Source organism: Pan paniscus, chromosome 12 (assembly GCF_029289425.2).
Source record: "Pan paniscus chromosome 12, NHGRI_mPanPan1-v2.0_pri, whole genome shotgun sequence".
Lineage (NCBI taxonomy): Eukaryota > Metazoa > Chordata > Mammalia > Primates > Hominidae > Pan > Pan paniscus.
In genome coordinates, this window is record NC_073261.2 from 69,186,001 (window position 1) to 69,202,952 (window position 16,952).

At 36.4% G+C, this 16,952-nt stretch overlaps 1 long non-coding RNA gene across 1 annotated transcript in view; it reads right to left on the reverse strand.

Moving 5' to 3' along the window:
• The window catches only part of LOC129397165 (uncharacterized), a 54,577-nt gene extending 39,852 nt beyond the window's left edge, over nucleotides 1-14,725 (reverse strand). Inside the window, exon 1 of the long non-coding RNA XR_008624355.2 lies at nucleotides 14,475-14,725. This is a non-coding gene — a long non-coding RNA (uncharacterized LOC129397165). The remainder of the gene's footprint in view (nucleotides 1-14,474) is intronic.
• Nucleotides 14,726-16,952: the final 2,227 nt, after the last annotated feature.

Consider the following 16,952-nt stretch of genomic DNA (forward strand, 5'->3'; position numbering starts at 1 on the left):
TGGTTAATTTTGCAAACTTATTAATGTAGTTGCTTCATAGTGTCATTGGTCTGTGTACTTCAATGTGTTTTTGTAGTGGCTGGTAATGGATTTTCCTATCCATGTTTAGTGCTTTCTTTAGGAGCTCTTGCAGGGTAGGCCTGGTAGTGACAAAATCACTCAGCATTTCTTTGTCTGAAAAATATTTTATTTCTCCTTCGATTATAAAGCTTAGTTTGGCAGGATATAAAATTCTGTGTTGGAATTTATTTTCTTTAAAAATGTTGACTATTGGTCCCCAATCTCTTCTGTCTTGGAGGGTTTCCACTGAGAGGTCTGCTGTTAGTCTGATGGACTTTCCTATGTAGGTGACCTGGCCTTTCTCTCTGGATGCCCTTAACAGTTTTTCCTTTATGTCAACCTTGGAGAATCTGATAATTATGTGTCTTAGGGTAGATCTTTTCATGGAGTATCTTATTGGAGTTCTCTAGATTTCCTGAATTTGAATATTGGCCTGTCTTGCTAGGTTGGGAAAATTCTCCTGAGTGGGAAAATTCTCCTGAGTGATATCCTGAAGTGTGTTTTCCAACTTGGTTCAATTCTCCCCATCTTTTTCAGGTACTGCAATTAGTTGTAGGTTTGATGTTTTTACATAGTCCCATAGTTCTTTGAGGTTTGTTCACTCCTTTTTATTCTTTTCTCCCTAATCTTGTCTGCCTACCTTATTTCAGCCAGATATTCTTCAAGTTCTGATATTCTCTCTTCTGCTTGATTGATTTGACTATTGATACTTGTGTTAACATCATGAAGTTCTCGTGCTGTGATTTTCAGTTCCATCAGGTCATTTTTGTTCCTCTCTAAACTGGTTATTCTAGTTAACAGCTCCTGTAATCTTTTATCATGGTTTTTAGCTTCTTCACATGGAGTTAGAACATAATCCTTTAGCTCAGAGAAATTCACTATTACCCACTTTCTGAAGCCTACTTCTGTCAGTTCATCCATCTCAGCTTCAGCCTGATTCTGTGCCCTTGCTGGAGAAGTGTTGCAATCATTTGGAGAAGAGACATTTTGGCTTTTGCAATTTTCCGTGTCTTTGCTCATCTTCATGGATTTATCTACCTTGGATCTTCGAGGCTGATGACCTTTCAGTGGGGTTTTTGCGGGGTCTTTGTTGTTGTTGTTATTTTCTGTTTGTTTGTTTGTTTTTGTTCTAACAGTCAGGCTGCTGCAGTTTGCTGGGGGCACTTCAGACCCTGTTTGCCTGGGAATCACCAGTGGAGGCTGCAGAACAGCAAAGATTGCTGCCTGCTCCTCCCTTCAGAAGCTTCATCCCAGAGGGGCACTGACCTGGTGCCAGCTGGAACTGTCGTATATGAGGTGTCTGGTGACCCCTGTTGGGAGGTGTCACCCAGTCAAGTCAGGAGGCATGGGATCCAAGACCCGCTTAAGGAGGCAGTCTGACTTTCCCTTAGTGGAGGTAGTGCACTGTGCTGGGGGAATTCCCCTCATCTGGATCAGCCAGTCTCTTCAGAGCCAGTAGACAGGAAAGATTAAGTCTGCTGAACTTGAGAACGCAATGCACCCTCCCCTGCAGTGCTCTGTCCCAGGGAGATGAGATTTCTGTCTGTAAGCCCCTGACTGGAGCTGCTGGAATTCCTGCAGGGATGGCCTGCCCAGTGAGGAAGGATGGCTCTGGGTCCAACCTAAAAAGGCAGCCTGGCCATGATCTGCCACAGCCTCTTTGCTGCACTGTGGGAGAATTCCACCCAGTGCAAACCTCTCAGTCTCCTTTGCACTGTCAGGGGAAAACCACCAACTACAGCTGCAGTAATGGCAGTCGCACCTCCCCTGGAAACTCAGTCCTCCCATGCAGACTCCAGACTGCTGTGCTGGTAGTAGGGGTCTTAAGCCAGTGGGTCTTAGCTTTCAGGGCTCCATGGGAGTGGGACCAACTGATCAAGACTGCTTGGCTCCCTGGCTTTAGCCTTTCCACTTGGCTTTAGCCTTTCCACTCCTGTGAGGTTCTCCTGCCTCACTGGAGTTCCAGGTACCACTGGAGTATGTAAAAACTCCTGCAGCTCAGTGCCAGCCTGAACAGCCACTGGCGGGAGTGGCTGTCGTTGGTTAGTTGGTTATCCCAGTTTTGTGCTTGAGACCCAGGGCCCCAGTGGTATAGACTCACAATGCAATCTCCTGATCCGCGGATTGCACAAATCCATGGGAGAAGCGCGGTATCTCTGGCAGGTAGCACAGACCCTCACTGTTTCCCTTGGCTGGGGGAGGGAGGTCCCCCCACCTCATGCAGCTCCTGGGTAAAGTGACACCCCACCCTGCTTCTGCTCACCCTCCATGGGTCACGCCACCTGCCTAATCAGTCCCAATAAGATGAACTTGGTACCTTAGTTGGAGATACAGAAATCACCCACCTTCCGTGTTCATCTCGCTGGGAGCTGCAGATGGGAGCTGTTTCTATTTGTCTGTCTTGGCCCCTTTCTCGCATTGCAGATTTCTTTAAGCTCTCCCTGTCCCCCACCTCCATCCATGAACACAAACGAACCACCACTCAAGGTTCTGAGCAATTCACCTCTTCCCTTAAGTCATCTTGGCCATTTTAGCTAGAAGTGTTCTCTTTCAAACATACTTTCATTTTTCTAGAGGCCATCCATGTGCCATGAAATTAGTGGACTAATATGCCTAAAACCAAACTTCATTGTGCAACCCTAATATTGACTATCTCTAAGTGATTGTATGGCTGTAGTGGAAGTTGTGGTGAAGTTTTGCTGAGGACACTGACATCAGCTGGGCCAATCTCAGTCCCCAGTGGTAGCAGGAATGCTAGTGTGTATGTCCTTGGGCCCCAGAGTAGCAGGCTCTGGCACTTGGTACAGGTGACTTGTTCAGGTGCTATCAGTGACAGTGGTGGTCCATGCAGGTGGGCAGGTCTTCAGGGCCCTGGGCAGAGGGCGTGGCATCTGTGATAGCAGCAGCTGTGGCAGGACGACCCTTTGACTCCCAAGTCATCTGCACTGGTGTTGGCAATGGCTGCAACTGCTGTGTGGGTAAGTCCCCAGGCCTGCTGGTGGCATGTGCAGTTTAGTGCTAATGCTGGTGTAGTGGCAGGAAGAGTGGACTTGTTTTCAGGCCCCCAGGAGGAGTGCTCAGTGGCCAACGGTGGTGGATGGAATGGAGTGATTCCCAAGCCTTCAAATGACATTCTTGAATGCTGGAAATTCAAGCCAGGAAGGGAGGAGTAGGTCTCAGGTGCCCCAGCAGTGCATGTGGGTGCTGGCTGTGGTAAACAGGGTGGGGTGATCTCCAGGTACCAGTGAAGTCTCATGTGGGGAAGACATCAGTGGTGAGGAGGGGTTGCTGCCCTTATGGCATATGTGAAGGCACTGTGTCCCTGCTGCCAGGGAGAGGAGGGTTGTTTAATGGCAGCATTTGTAGCCAGGTGGCTGAGGAGTGTGTCTTTTGGCCCCAGGTGACAGCTGCAGGCATGGTAGCTTATTCTCAAGGTACATATAAATGCATATTGACCTCGATGAGGGTGACGGGGGTGCTGCCAGTGACTTGTGCTTAGGCTTCCAGAGGCAGCAGCCAGCAATGGCAGTGGCTGGGGACAGCGGATTTCAGTGGGGCTCCAGGGATATGAAAATGTATGTTATTAGGCCCCAGGGTGGGATGCAATCTGGTGGTGTCTTGGCTCCCAAAATGGTGCTGTGCCACAGCTGCTTAGGTTTTGGCAGTGTATGGGCCTCACCATGAGCTCTCTCTGGAGTAATGCCTTTCTGTAGTCTCTAGGTAGCTTTCTATGTTGGTTTCAGGACCTGCGACTGTCAAGGGGCTCTCCTGTGGCTAGAATCACAGGAGTCTACTTGGGGATGTGGACTGCTGGGGATGTCTGAGTTGCTCTTCCCCCACATTGCAGACCCTACCCAGTGCTCCTGGCCAAGCCTGACCTACCTGACTTTTCTCTCTTTCCTTGCTTCCTGTTACTTCTCTGTTGAATTCTGGTGTTCTTTCTTAGGCACTATATTTCAAGTGTGATCATCTCCCTATTTTGGTTCTTTGTGAACAAGGCAAATGCTAGATACCTCTAGTCAGCCACCTTGAAGTCCCTCACTTATTGGAATTTCAGAATGACTGAAGGAACTTTTTAAATTTTGGCTTAATAGATTCTGAGGTAGAGCTGTTTCCTTAGATAATCCATGATATAAAAATATTTAATATTTTCTTTCAGGGGTCATTATATTTCCCAGGTAAGCATAAGGGGATCAGGACTGCTTGCCAATAATCTATGAGATGATAAGAGACAAAAGGGAGTTTGGAATCTCAGTACAGTTTGGAATTGGTCAGCACCTCTGTTTTCAGGATAATATCCTTCTTAATTTGTCTAGTATATCCAGATGAGAGTCCTTCAATTTTAACCTGTCCAATATTAAATCTTCAGTCTTCTATGAGTATGGAGAAGAAGAGTGCTGCTCCAACTGCACTAAGTAAGGTGGAGAGAAGGTCTTGTAGTCTATCCTGTACTCTGACCATTTATTAAAATGGCTGAGTGTCTTCATTTACACTTACAGATTTAATGGCGGCATGAGTTCATGGTCCTTTTGTGAGTACTGAAGCAAAACTCAAGTTAGTTCTTGGCTTTCCCCATGGTAGCTTAGGATTTGTCTTCCATGGATTCAATGAGTAAGTAAGTTACCACTCTTCCATATGTTCTCTACCCTCTAAAATGTTGCTTACTCCTCTTTTATTCCTTTTGTATTTGTGGATTTATGTCTTTTCAAAAACCCCTTTACTATTATTTCCCATGTTTGGGTGGGAGACAAACTTAATACAGATGGTCCATAACTTATGTTGGTTTAAGTTCGATTTTTTTACTTTAAACTGGTACAAAAGTGATAGACATTCAGTAGAAACTATGCCTCAGTATAGTATTCAATAAATTAGATAGGATTTTTGACACTTTATTATAATATAAGATAGGCTAGATGTGTTAGATGATTGAGCCCAACTGCAGGCTCTCTAACTGCTCTGAGCATGTTTAAGGTAGGCCAGGCTAAACTACAACTTTCAGCAGGTTAGTTGTATTGGATGCATTTTTGACTTACAATATTTTCAACTAAAAATGGGTTTGTTGGGACCAGGACCCCATCATAAGTCAAGGGGCATCTGTTTGTATATTTAATCAAAAATCTTTTTGCATGTTAATGTTTAAAGATGAAAAATATGTTAATTATTAGCAGCATTAGACAATTTGACAGTATTACATATACAGTATTATATATATACACACATATATGTTTATAACTTGTTATCTATATTTTTAAAGATAGAGATATAAATGTAAATAATTGGGGTTAAATTCTTAAACTTTTACAAATAAGTGTCATGAAAAAGATTTTGAACACTACTGGCCCACAAAATGAGGAAAACATTCTTAAGTTTGTCATAAATACTCCAGCAAGCTGTCCTGGACACATTTTTAGGACTCCTCTTAAGCAGCTCCCCATGCTCTTCTGTCTCTATGCCTCATCAAAAAGCTACTAGATATTCCCTGAATACGCCAAGTGAGGAGTGGATGGTAAATAATTTCCTCTCCTTTGTTTTCTCTACAGAACCCACATAGCGCTTCTTCTACATTATTTAAGATAATTTCTAAATCACCCTTATATTTTTGAGATGCCAACTCTGATTCATCTGCTAAATATTTATTGACCCTCTGTCTTTTATACATATTAATACAATGTGAAATGCAATAATGCACAGTGTCAGAGTGGATAATTGCGGTAACAACTGCATGTTAGTCCAATCATATAATTTTATGTTAACTTGTGGTTATGCTCCCTTTGTGTGTGTAATTAAATTGTTATGACTGGCTCAATTTTCAGAATTAGTGTTTCAGAATTAGAGAAGTGTAGGAGCTGAAGAAATCCTGAGAAAGGACACCTAAAACAGATAATTCTTTGGTAAGCAAACAAGGTTATTGACTAACTTCCATGTTAAAGAAACACTTTATTTTCTCCCCATTTCTGTTATTTCCCAGGAGGGATTGCCCCTTAACACATTCATGGCCTTCCTGAACTTTTCCTCAATCTGTCTCTAAGGGGATGCAGTGATTGACCTGGTAGCTGCATTGGAGAAGAACAGCTCTAAAAATATATCAAAATCCACCTAATTTCTCCTGGAGGAGGCACAAGTTGAGTTATGCCTACAGAGGTGGCTCTTCATGGGGTGGCTGCCCACATTTAGTTCCCAATTCCATGCCCTTTGGTTAACATGCTCTATCTCAGGCTCTACCCAAAAGAAAAGTGATGTTTTGGTCTGTAATTGGGATTACTCTTTCTTTTATTATTTTTATTTTTGCTTATGCAGCTTATTGAAAAATCAATGATTTCAACCTTTCCAATCAGTTTGTTTCAGATTTCCGTTTAGAGATCATGAAAATAATAAAATATTCTTGTGCTTTCAATTTGAAGTTCAAGAAGCATAAAATTTAATAAAATTATTTTAACACTATTTTATTCAAAACATTTTAGTCTAAATTTCTGGAATTTGGCCAAAAGATGTATGCATTTTTTAAATGGTATCTTCTGTTATTCTTTTCTTCTTCCTGATCATTTTTATAAGTGTTGCTTAAATATTTCTAACTTAAAATGTCATCTACTGTACAGATTCTGGGTATCCATACCAATTTTTAGAATCAGAATTTCTGGCAGACAGACCTTAGAATTACTATATTAATACATATGCCAAGCGATTCTTACCTTTTAACTACTATGGACAACCCTGATCTACACAATTGTCTTGCTACTGATGGTAGAGTAGACATAAGGCTGGCAAAAGTCAACAGTTATTGAAATATAGATTTAACATACTGGAACAACAAACAGGTAGATTAGTAATGTAAGATTCATGGATCTTTCCAGCACTGCCCGACCAGAAATAAGCTGGATGTGGTGGCGCACATCTGTAGTTTCAGCTACTTGAAAGGCTGGAGGATTTGTTGAGCCCAGGAGTTTGAGATCAGCCTGAGCAAGAGTCAGACCATGTCTCTAAAATAAATTAATTAACTCAATTAAATAATCACTGTGCTGCAACTTGAAAAAATTCAGGCAGGAAAACAGATGAATTACTGTAGAAGTTTATGTCAATCAATAAATTGTACTACCCTGTATTCCCAGAGTTTGACTTTTTCTGGCATCTCATCATGGGAGTTTATAGATAGCTGACTTCTCTGTTTCTGCTAACCACAGTCAACTGCCATGGAAACATACTTTCAGTATCTAAAAACAGAGCATGGTGATTTAAACTAATCACAGAATGAGTTTATATGCATGTCTTCCATACACAATAACAGAAAAGAATAGAAAGTCCCACTCAAAAATATATATGAATTTCTCTGCAAGCTTTCAAGATTTCTGAAGTAAAATAAAATATGCCTAACAAACATTTTCAAAACTATTATAGCATTTATGAAACACACATACATACACACACTTCAGACAGTCCATGAAATAAGCCGTATTTAATTTTAAATAGAGTTCTCAACAGTTACAATAAACCAAATAACTATTTTTCTGGCTAAACTGCAAGGTACTTTAAAAGCCATATATCTAGAATACTAGCAAATTGGAAGTAACAATTTTATTGTAACTTAATCATAGAAAAATCATTTTTTCTGTATTCTATTTCTTCAAAGCAGGTGACTATGTCCAGTCCACACTCAAAAGGAGGTGACTGTAGAATCATGTAAATAATAGGAGACAGGGATAATTGAAACTGCCTATCACTTACCCAGCATCTATTCACTTATAACCGTAGGGATTTCTTGACTTGTCATATATATCATTATGTAACCAAACCCAGGTTTGGCAGCTCACTGCTCAAAAGCCAGACTTGAGACACAAGGGTTGGTAGGGAGGAAAACGGGTATATTTGGAGAATCAGCAAACCAAGAAGATAATCAGCAAACCAAGAAGATAGTGGACTATTGTCCTAGAATATCACCTTAAGTCAGTACAAAATTTAGACCCTTTTTATGTTAAGGCCAGGGAAGAGAAGAGATTGAGATCAAGAGGTAACTAACAAACAAACAACCACAGACATCTGGGCACCAGCGAGTGTCCAAGAAGGTTGGAAACTTCCTTCCTTGTCCTTTGTCAGGTCACAGTGCTCCTCTAAGTCAAGTCTTTAACAAAACATACTTGTTTACATACTTTTCCTTTAATTTCAGAATTAGTTTTTTAAACTACATGACTGCTGCTTTTGTATATTATTTTAGTGTTCTAAAATTATCCTGGCCTATGTATAAGAATGGGAAAAGGTTATTTAAACAAAAATGGAGTTAGTTATGTTAGTTCTATTGCTTTTTTATTGTTATAATCAAAAAGCCCTCATTCTGACTTTTTTTCTTACTTTTATTCTCATTTTCCTAGCTGACTTGTTTATAATATATTGCGACTGCTATATTTTATTTTATTCAAGCCATTTAATTAAATTTTCTGTCTCCGTGGGTACAGAGGAGGGACTTAGATAAGACTCTTATTTGCGTTGCTCGCTCATTTTGTGCTGTGTTCCACAGACCATAAAACCAATTTATCCATCATGTTTAGAAAATGTGTACACAAGTTGATTGGAATGCCCTCTTATATATTTAAAACATATTTATTATTATTTATGAATTACTGATTTTTAAAAAGTTTTAGTCTTATAGTGAGTCCAAATCCTCCAATCCAATGTTAAAACTTTCTCAGTGTTGACAGAAAAAGTGTCTAATTTTTAAGCCAACGCCTTTTCCTATGCCATGTACTTGACATGTTACTTAATAATATTCATCACTGTGTAGTTTTTTTACTCCTTACGCAAACAACATAGTGAAGTTTCCCTTTAATAATAATGCAAACCAACATAATACACCTTCAATAAAATATCCGGAAGTATTTGGCAACAATACACCAAAAAAGTGCCACTTAAAATTCTTATATTTGTGGTGAGCATTTTACAATAGAAATAAAATATCAGTTTTGAAACATGTTCCATTCAATAGTGTTTTCATAAATATCCTATTGTATTACATTTATAAACTATATAAAGACCATACCAATATTTTTTTTGGTCTTAGTATATGCTACAATTCAATACTTTTTTGATATTCCATTTTAATAATATGCTACAATTCAATACTTTTTTGATATTCCATTTTAATATAAGGCCCAGAATAACAATTCACTACAATTTCTTATTGCTGCAACCAATTAACAAAATGTTTTCTTGATGAACTTAAAGTGAATATACTTGAATACATAAACTTGAATGCATAAATATGAAGAACTACCTGTTTTAGCCATATGTTGTTTGCCAGAGTGACTATATTTACTTATTAGCTAAGAGATTTGAGTCAGTTGCAGCTTTGGAATTTAGAATGTCAACAAATAGAGGGTCATTGCTGATGAGAAGAGAATACAAAATGTGAGCATGAGAGAGGAGAAAAAGAATATTCAGAGAGGAACTGAGATTCAATTGTACAGAACGTTTAATTATAACACAGCATATGTGCTCCTAAATATCGCTGCATTATGCAAATATGTAAATAAAAAGTATGGAACTCATGAATAAAATAGGAGCAAAACGCTCAAAATGTCATCAATGACATATTAAATAATATTGATAGGAACTACATTCAAAGGAGTAACATAGTTTTACATGTGCTAAATGGTTAAGAAACGCATCAACAGTTCAAAAATATGGCACTTGATCTTGAAAAGACCTGATATTTGCTTGTGGAAGTAGTTCTCAGAATGGTAGTGAATTATTGTGAGGCAATGGAAGAAGGGCTATCCAAAATATGATGGAAAGTTTTAACACCAGATGTGGATGGGTAAACTCATGGTCCTCTGGTCAAATATGACAGTTAAGCAATCTTTCAAAGCCTTAAATCCTAGGATATATTTTTCTGCTTTTGAGATATAGTTTTGGAGGTATATGCTTATATATGATACTTGTCCATTGAAACTGAAAAACAAAAATTCCAATATATAGTCTTTTCCTGTAATCAACTTCTGCATCATCACTGGTAATTCTTGTGCAACTTTCTCATCTATTCTCACAGTTTTGCTCAGTAGCTGAAGGGTTTGGAAATTGAACTCGTGTTTGAAACTACTACTCTTAGACCCTAATAGCACTAAAAAGAGGCATTCTAGGAGAATTTGGTGCTTACCATTTAAAATCCTCATATATAATTAGTGCTTTCTCTTTGGTTGTAAAGAGGTTGTTTGAGTTTCAAGCCATATGGTTGATAATCTTTCCATTTCTTTAGGCTTTCTTCTTATTGACTTTGCAGCACTTGGTATTGTTATAGCTATTGACGTTTCTTTGCTTTTCATTGTTTTGTCTTTCATAGTCTGCCATATGTGTTCCTTTATGTCCACTGCTTGGAGACATCACATGTTCTCTCAGGTTTTGGTTTTTCTATCTTTTTAAAAACATTTATTATTTCAAGCTTCACTTCAACACTTTAAACTTCTCTTTGCACCAACTTCATGGTATTTTTGAACCAGGACTCTTGAACATGTTTTGAATAATAAATGAGTGCTTTTACTTTTATTTTGTTTCTGTTTTTTGGCTTTTTTTGAGACAGAGTCTCACTCTGTCGCCCAGGCTAGAGTGCAGTGGTGCAGTCTTGGCTCACTGCAACCTCCGCCTCCTGGGTTCGAACAATTCTCCTGCCTCAGCCTCCCAAGTAGCTGTGATTACAGGTGCGCACCACCATGCCTGGCTAATTTTTGTATTTTTGTAGACACAGTGTTTCACCATGGTGGCCAGGCTGCTCTCGAACTCCTGACCTCAGGTGATCCACCCGCCTCGGCCTCCCAAAGTGCTGGGATTACAGGCATGAACCACCGTGCCTGGCAGTATTTTTGTGTTAATATAAAAAAAGAAAGAAAACTTCACAAATGTGAAGAATAGCAGAACATATTTTTAGGATTGTGAATGCATTGGATTAAGAGAACTGGTATATGTTTGAAGTGTGTGCTTCTGTGTATTTTGTTTATTGTTATACAGGCTGATTTAGCTGAGTGCAATTTTCTGCTTTCTCCTACTTTTACTTCAAGAAATGAATCATGCTTAAACAAATGTGAAATATTTATTATGCTCGAATTGATCCCTAATGCATCAATACATTGGAGCAAATTTACCTTTCCAAAACAAGCATAATAAAGTGTAAGTACAAATATATTTCAATAAACAAATAAATAACTTTAAAATATACCAGAATTTAGGAGAGATTTGATACTCTTCTTATTTGAGGAAGCCTGCAATTTATTTTTTTATATTACTTCCTGGTATAGTACTTTGTCTAACATATGTTTGGCATAAATTCTGAAATCTTTTTATTTCTACCCTTTCCTTCTTTAAGACAAGGTATATAAGCAGCAAAATGGTAGTGTTTTTTACTGTTTTTTGATGGTTTATACTAAAAAAGGGGCTTTGCAGCACTGCTGGAGCTAAATCTGTCACCCTTTCAAACGTTACCATTATAACTGAGAACAATTTCCAAACATGCAATTCCAGATTAAACAAACAACATTGTTATTCCTCAACAGACAGAGTATTATATAATGAATTCTCAGTATGTAATGATGCAAACATTCAAGATCCATATTGTATATTATATTTTGTAGAAATGGTTTTCCATATTTTTACTCTTATTGACTGTAATTTAAGATTCTTCAAATGGAGACTCTTAACCATCTTTCCACTAAAGATTATAGAATTAGGTGGTGAAACCCCGTCTCTACTAAAAATACAAAAATTAGCCAGGCACCAAGACAGGTGACTGTAATCCCAGCTACTCAGGAGGCTGAGGCTGAGGCTGAGGCTGAGGCAGGGGAATCCCTTGAATCCAGGAGGCAGAGGTTGCAGTCAGCCGAGATCATGCCATTGCACTCCAGCCTAGGCAACAGAGTGAGACTGTCTCAAAAACAAACAAACAAACACAAAAATTGTAGATTAGGGATATCCTAGTCTGATAGAGGCCAAGAAAATCAAAGAGATGACAGGGTAAGATGCCCTGGTCTGAGACCAAGAAAATCAAATAGGTGACAAGATAAACTGATTCAGAAATTAGCACTGTTTTTTCTTCTATTGTGTCATCATCAAAATTATAAAAGTATTTTTTTCTTCAGCACTTTCCAGGAAATAGCAATATTTCTTCCTAACAGAAATTCATACAATATATTATTTCATATCCTGCTAAGACTCAGCAGTGATGCAACTGACAATCCAATGGCTTTACAAATAATTAAATTACAGATTTAATTGGCATTTCCCTAACTAAAATATAAATTGAAGATCTTCTCATTTATATATCTTTTTCCCCATGTCTTTTTATATAATTTGCCCATTTTATTGTGATACATTGTTATCAAATCAGTAAATTTTTATTGATGCATAAGGTTTCACATAAGTTGTAAATATTTCATCTGTCTCTCAATTTTCTGTTTATTTTTTGCAGCATCTGTCATACACACTTTGCAGTTTGATAATACAATATGTCTGTCTATCATTTACTTCATAGACTTTGGGTTTTCCAGTTTACTAAAGAAGTTATATTCTAATTTTAGGGTTCCAACTTTCTATTCTATGAGATAAGCAGCCAACCAAAGGTTCCAAAATCTCTAAATAAAACAGTATTTTACAAGTTGAAATGCCATATGAGTTCTCATAGAAAAATTGTGGATTGTCTATTTTGTTCTCCTGGCATTTGCTAGTTTCTGAGCCAAGCTTTTGATTATATCAGTCCTATTTTAAGTTTTTAATATCTTCCAAGACCAGGTGTCCATTATTCTTAAATTTTATCTTTTTTAATTTACATTCTTTTCATTTTCAAATTATATTACATTGTTAAACATATATATTTGGATTTTAACTGGAAATGCATTAATTTATGTATTAATTTAGAGATTAATAATATTGTGATGATTTTTGAACCTACCTTTGTAGGACTATATTATATTACTCTAAGTTATTTACTGTAATAAAGTTGTATATATTTTAACATTTATGTCTTTTGGATTTTCTTGTTTATCTTATACTTAGTGATTTTATTGTTATTGTAACCAAAAAAAAGCTTTCCATTTTATGACTAACTGGTTTTTTTAGTAGAGGTAGAAAGAGAGAGAAAGAATGAAAGACATAGAGACAGAGAAGGAAACCATGTTTCTACCAGACATTAATTTTTCTGGTTAATTTTTCTATCGTCTGCTAACTTTTATAGAATTGCATAATTATATAATAACAATTTCTGTTGAGAGGTAACTGTTTACTTTTATTTTTATAATGTAGCAATTTAATGCTTTTATAATAATTTTATTATATTTACATATTATGTTAGAACCTCGAAATATTCGTTAATTATGTTAATTATGCCAGTAAGTATTCTTGTCATGTTTCTAATTTAATTGGTTTGACATTATTTTGTTTATGATGCTATTTGTTGTTGGTTTGGGTTGTATATAATACTTTCGTATGGGAAGAGAAATGAATGAGGAAATCTTTCCTTTATGTTAGCAGAAAGTTCAGGAATGGTTAGAATAAATACACTTGTAAATTTCTATTGCTCACTTTGAATTTGTAAAGTTGAATAACCTGAAGAGTTTGATGTAAATGAATGAATATATACAGAGTTACAAATATACTTGGAAATGCAGGAAACAGGAGGAAAAACAAGATTAATGAATATGTGAAGTAGGTGTTTCCACTAATATTGAATGTTGTATGAGGAAGATGATAGTTTTATTTTGTTAAAATAATGAGTACTCAAACAGAAGGAGTGAAATAATAAACTTTTAGAAACAACAACAGAGACTTCCAGTTGCAACTCCAGTATGTGAAGAGCTTGGAAGTTATTGCTTTCATCCTTAAAACAAGAAAAAAGTAACTTACAACAGTGAGAATCCACGACCTTTCTGAAACCCATCAAAGAAATAAGGTTTTAGAACAAATTGACCACCATGATATCTGACAAGAGAGGTTAATTGAAAGAATCAGAGCTGAGATTTTCTTGCCTAGAGCAGAAATCACTTTAATTATAAAGCGGTATAAATATTTAAGTGGTAGTTTAATTGAATTTCTGGGGACTGAGAGTGGACTAGGCCAATAAAACTTTCCAAATTCAAGTGAAAAGAGAGAAAAAAAAACAGAGACTAGAACATCAAATAATTTGGGGAAAATTTCAAAGTGCATAACAACATACACATGATTAAAATACTAGGGAAAGAGATAACAAAGCACAAGAAATATTTGAAGTAATAATGGCCAAGGGCATTCCAAAATCAATCATATACAAAAAAAGATGTAAGAAGTTCAGAAAACACCAAGCAAGTTTTTTTAAAAAAAATAACTAGCCATATCATATTATTTAAACAGCCAAAACCAAAAACAATGAGAACATCTTGTATAATGCCAGAGAAGAAAAAAAAAAATCTTACCTATTGTTGTGTTAGTTAAATGTGTCTCCAACGAAAAAGTATATTCAAGCCTTAACTCCTGGTACCCATTAATGTGACCTTATTTGGAACTAGGATCTTTGCAGATATAATCAGGTTAAGATGAGGTCATAATGGATTAGGGTGAGACCTAGTCAAATGACTGATGTCCTTGTAAAGAGGGAAATTTGGGCATAGGCACAAAGAGGAAAGTACATCATATGAAGTCACTCAGATTATAGTAATTTGTTATGGCAGTCCTAGGAAACTAATACACATCTAAGAATAAGGATAGAAGTTACAGTAGGCTTCTTGTCACAAATCATGCAAGCAAGAAGAGAGTGAAATAAAATACTTAAAGTGTTGAGAAAAGAAATCCACCAACCTAGAATATATGTCTAGTTAAATTAATTATGACTCAAAAGTGATGGAGAAATAAAGACTTAACTCAGACAAACAAAAACTAGGGGGAATTTATCATTGAAGTCTTTCTCTACGAGAAATCTTAAAAGAAGTTTTCTTCAAAGAGAGGAAAAATAATATAAATTAGAAACTCTGATATCCATAAAGCAAGAGTGCTGGAGAATAAATAAATAAATGTAAAATAAAAATTTTGATTTTCTTATTCTTGATCATTCTAAAAGTTAGCTGTTTAAATAATAACAACAACAAAATTACTATTACAAAAGTGAAATGAATTACAGCAATGACAGAGGAGATGGGACGAAAGATTCAGGAAATCATGTAAGATACCTGTGGTACACCTGAGACAGTATAGTGGTATTTGCAGGATGGCCTTAAATTAGTTATAAGTATATGTTAGAAATGCTAAGGTAAACACTAATTCTTTTTATAAGAAATATACTTTTAATGTTAACAAAGGAGATACAATGAAACATATTATGCTCAAAATCAAAGAAGGAACTCAGTGGAAGAGGAAGGTAAGGCCAATGAACAAATACAACAAGTAGAACACTTATTAAAACATGGTAGATATTAATATAAATATACTAATAATTTAAATATTAATCATCTAGTCAGAGCAATTAGGCAAGAGAAGGAAATAAAAGGCATCCAAATTGGAAAAGAGGAAGTCAAGCTATCTCTGTTTGCTGATGATATGTTCTCATACCTAGAAAATGCTAAACACTCCTCCAAAAGACTCCTAGATTTGATAAATAAATTCAGTAAACTCACAGGTTACAAAATCAATGTACACAAGTTAATAGCACTGCTATACAACAACAATTCAAGCTGCGAATGAAATAAAGAACTTAATCTCCTTTCCAAGAGCTACAAAAAAAAAAAAATATTTAGGAATACACTTAACCAAGGAAGTGAAATATATCACAATGAGAACTACAAAACACTGCTGAAAGAAATCAGAGATGACACAAACAAATAGAAATACATTTCATTTTCATTGATTGGAAGAACAATATCATGAAAATGATCATACTTCCCAAAGCAATCTATAGATTCAATGAATTTTCTATCAAACAACCAACAACATTTTTCACAGAATTGGAAAATAACTATTGCAAAATTCATACAAAACCAAAAAAGTCTAGAATAACCAAACCAATCCTAAGCAAAAAGATTCTGGAGGCAACACATTACCCAACCTCAAGTTATACTATAAAGCTATAGTCATTAAAATAGCATGTATTGGTATAAAAGTAGATGCACAGACCAATGAAACAGAATAGAGAACCCAGAAATAAAGCCAAATTCTTACAACCAACTGATTTTTGACAAAGCATGCAATTAATAAAAATTAGAGAAACGACTCCCTATTCATACATGGTGCTAGGAAAATTGGATAGCCACATGTTGAAGAATAATACTGGATTCCTATGCCTCACCATATACAAAAATTAACTAAAGATTGATTAAAGACTTCAATATAGGATCTGAAACTATAAAATTTCTAGAGGAAAACCTAGGAAAATCTATTCTGGACATTGGCCTAGGCAAAGAATTTATGACAAAGATCACAAAAGCAAATGCAACAAAACTAAAAATAAAATAAATGGGACTTAATTAAACCAAAAGGATTTTGCACAGCAAAAGAAATAACCATCAGAGTAAACTGACAACCTACAGAATGAGGAAAATATTTGCCAACTATGCATCCAATGATGAACTAATATCTAGGATCTACAAGTAACTCAAACAAACAGGCAAGATAAAAACATATGATCCCATTAAAAAGTGGGAAATGACATGAATAGACTTTTTTCAAAAGAAGATATACAAATGGCCAAAAAACATGAAAAAATGCTCAACATTATTATCATCAGGCATATGCAAATTAAAACCAGAATGACAACCCCAATTACCTCAGCTAGAATGGCCATCGTTAAAATGTCAAAAAAATAAAAAGATGGCACAGATGTGGTGAAATGACAATGCTTATAAACTGTTGGCATGGATGTAAATTAGTACAACTTCTATGGAAAAAAATATGGAGATTTCTCA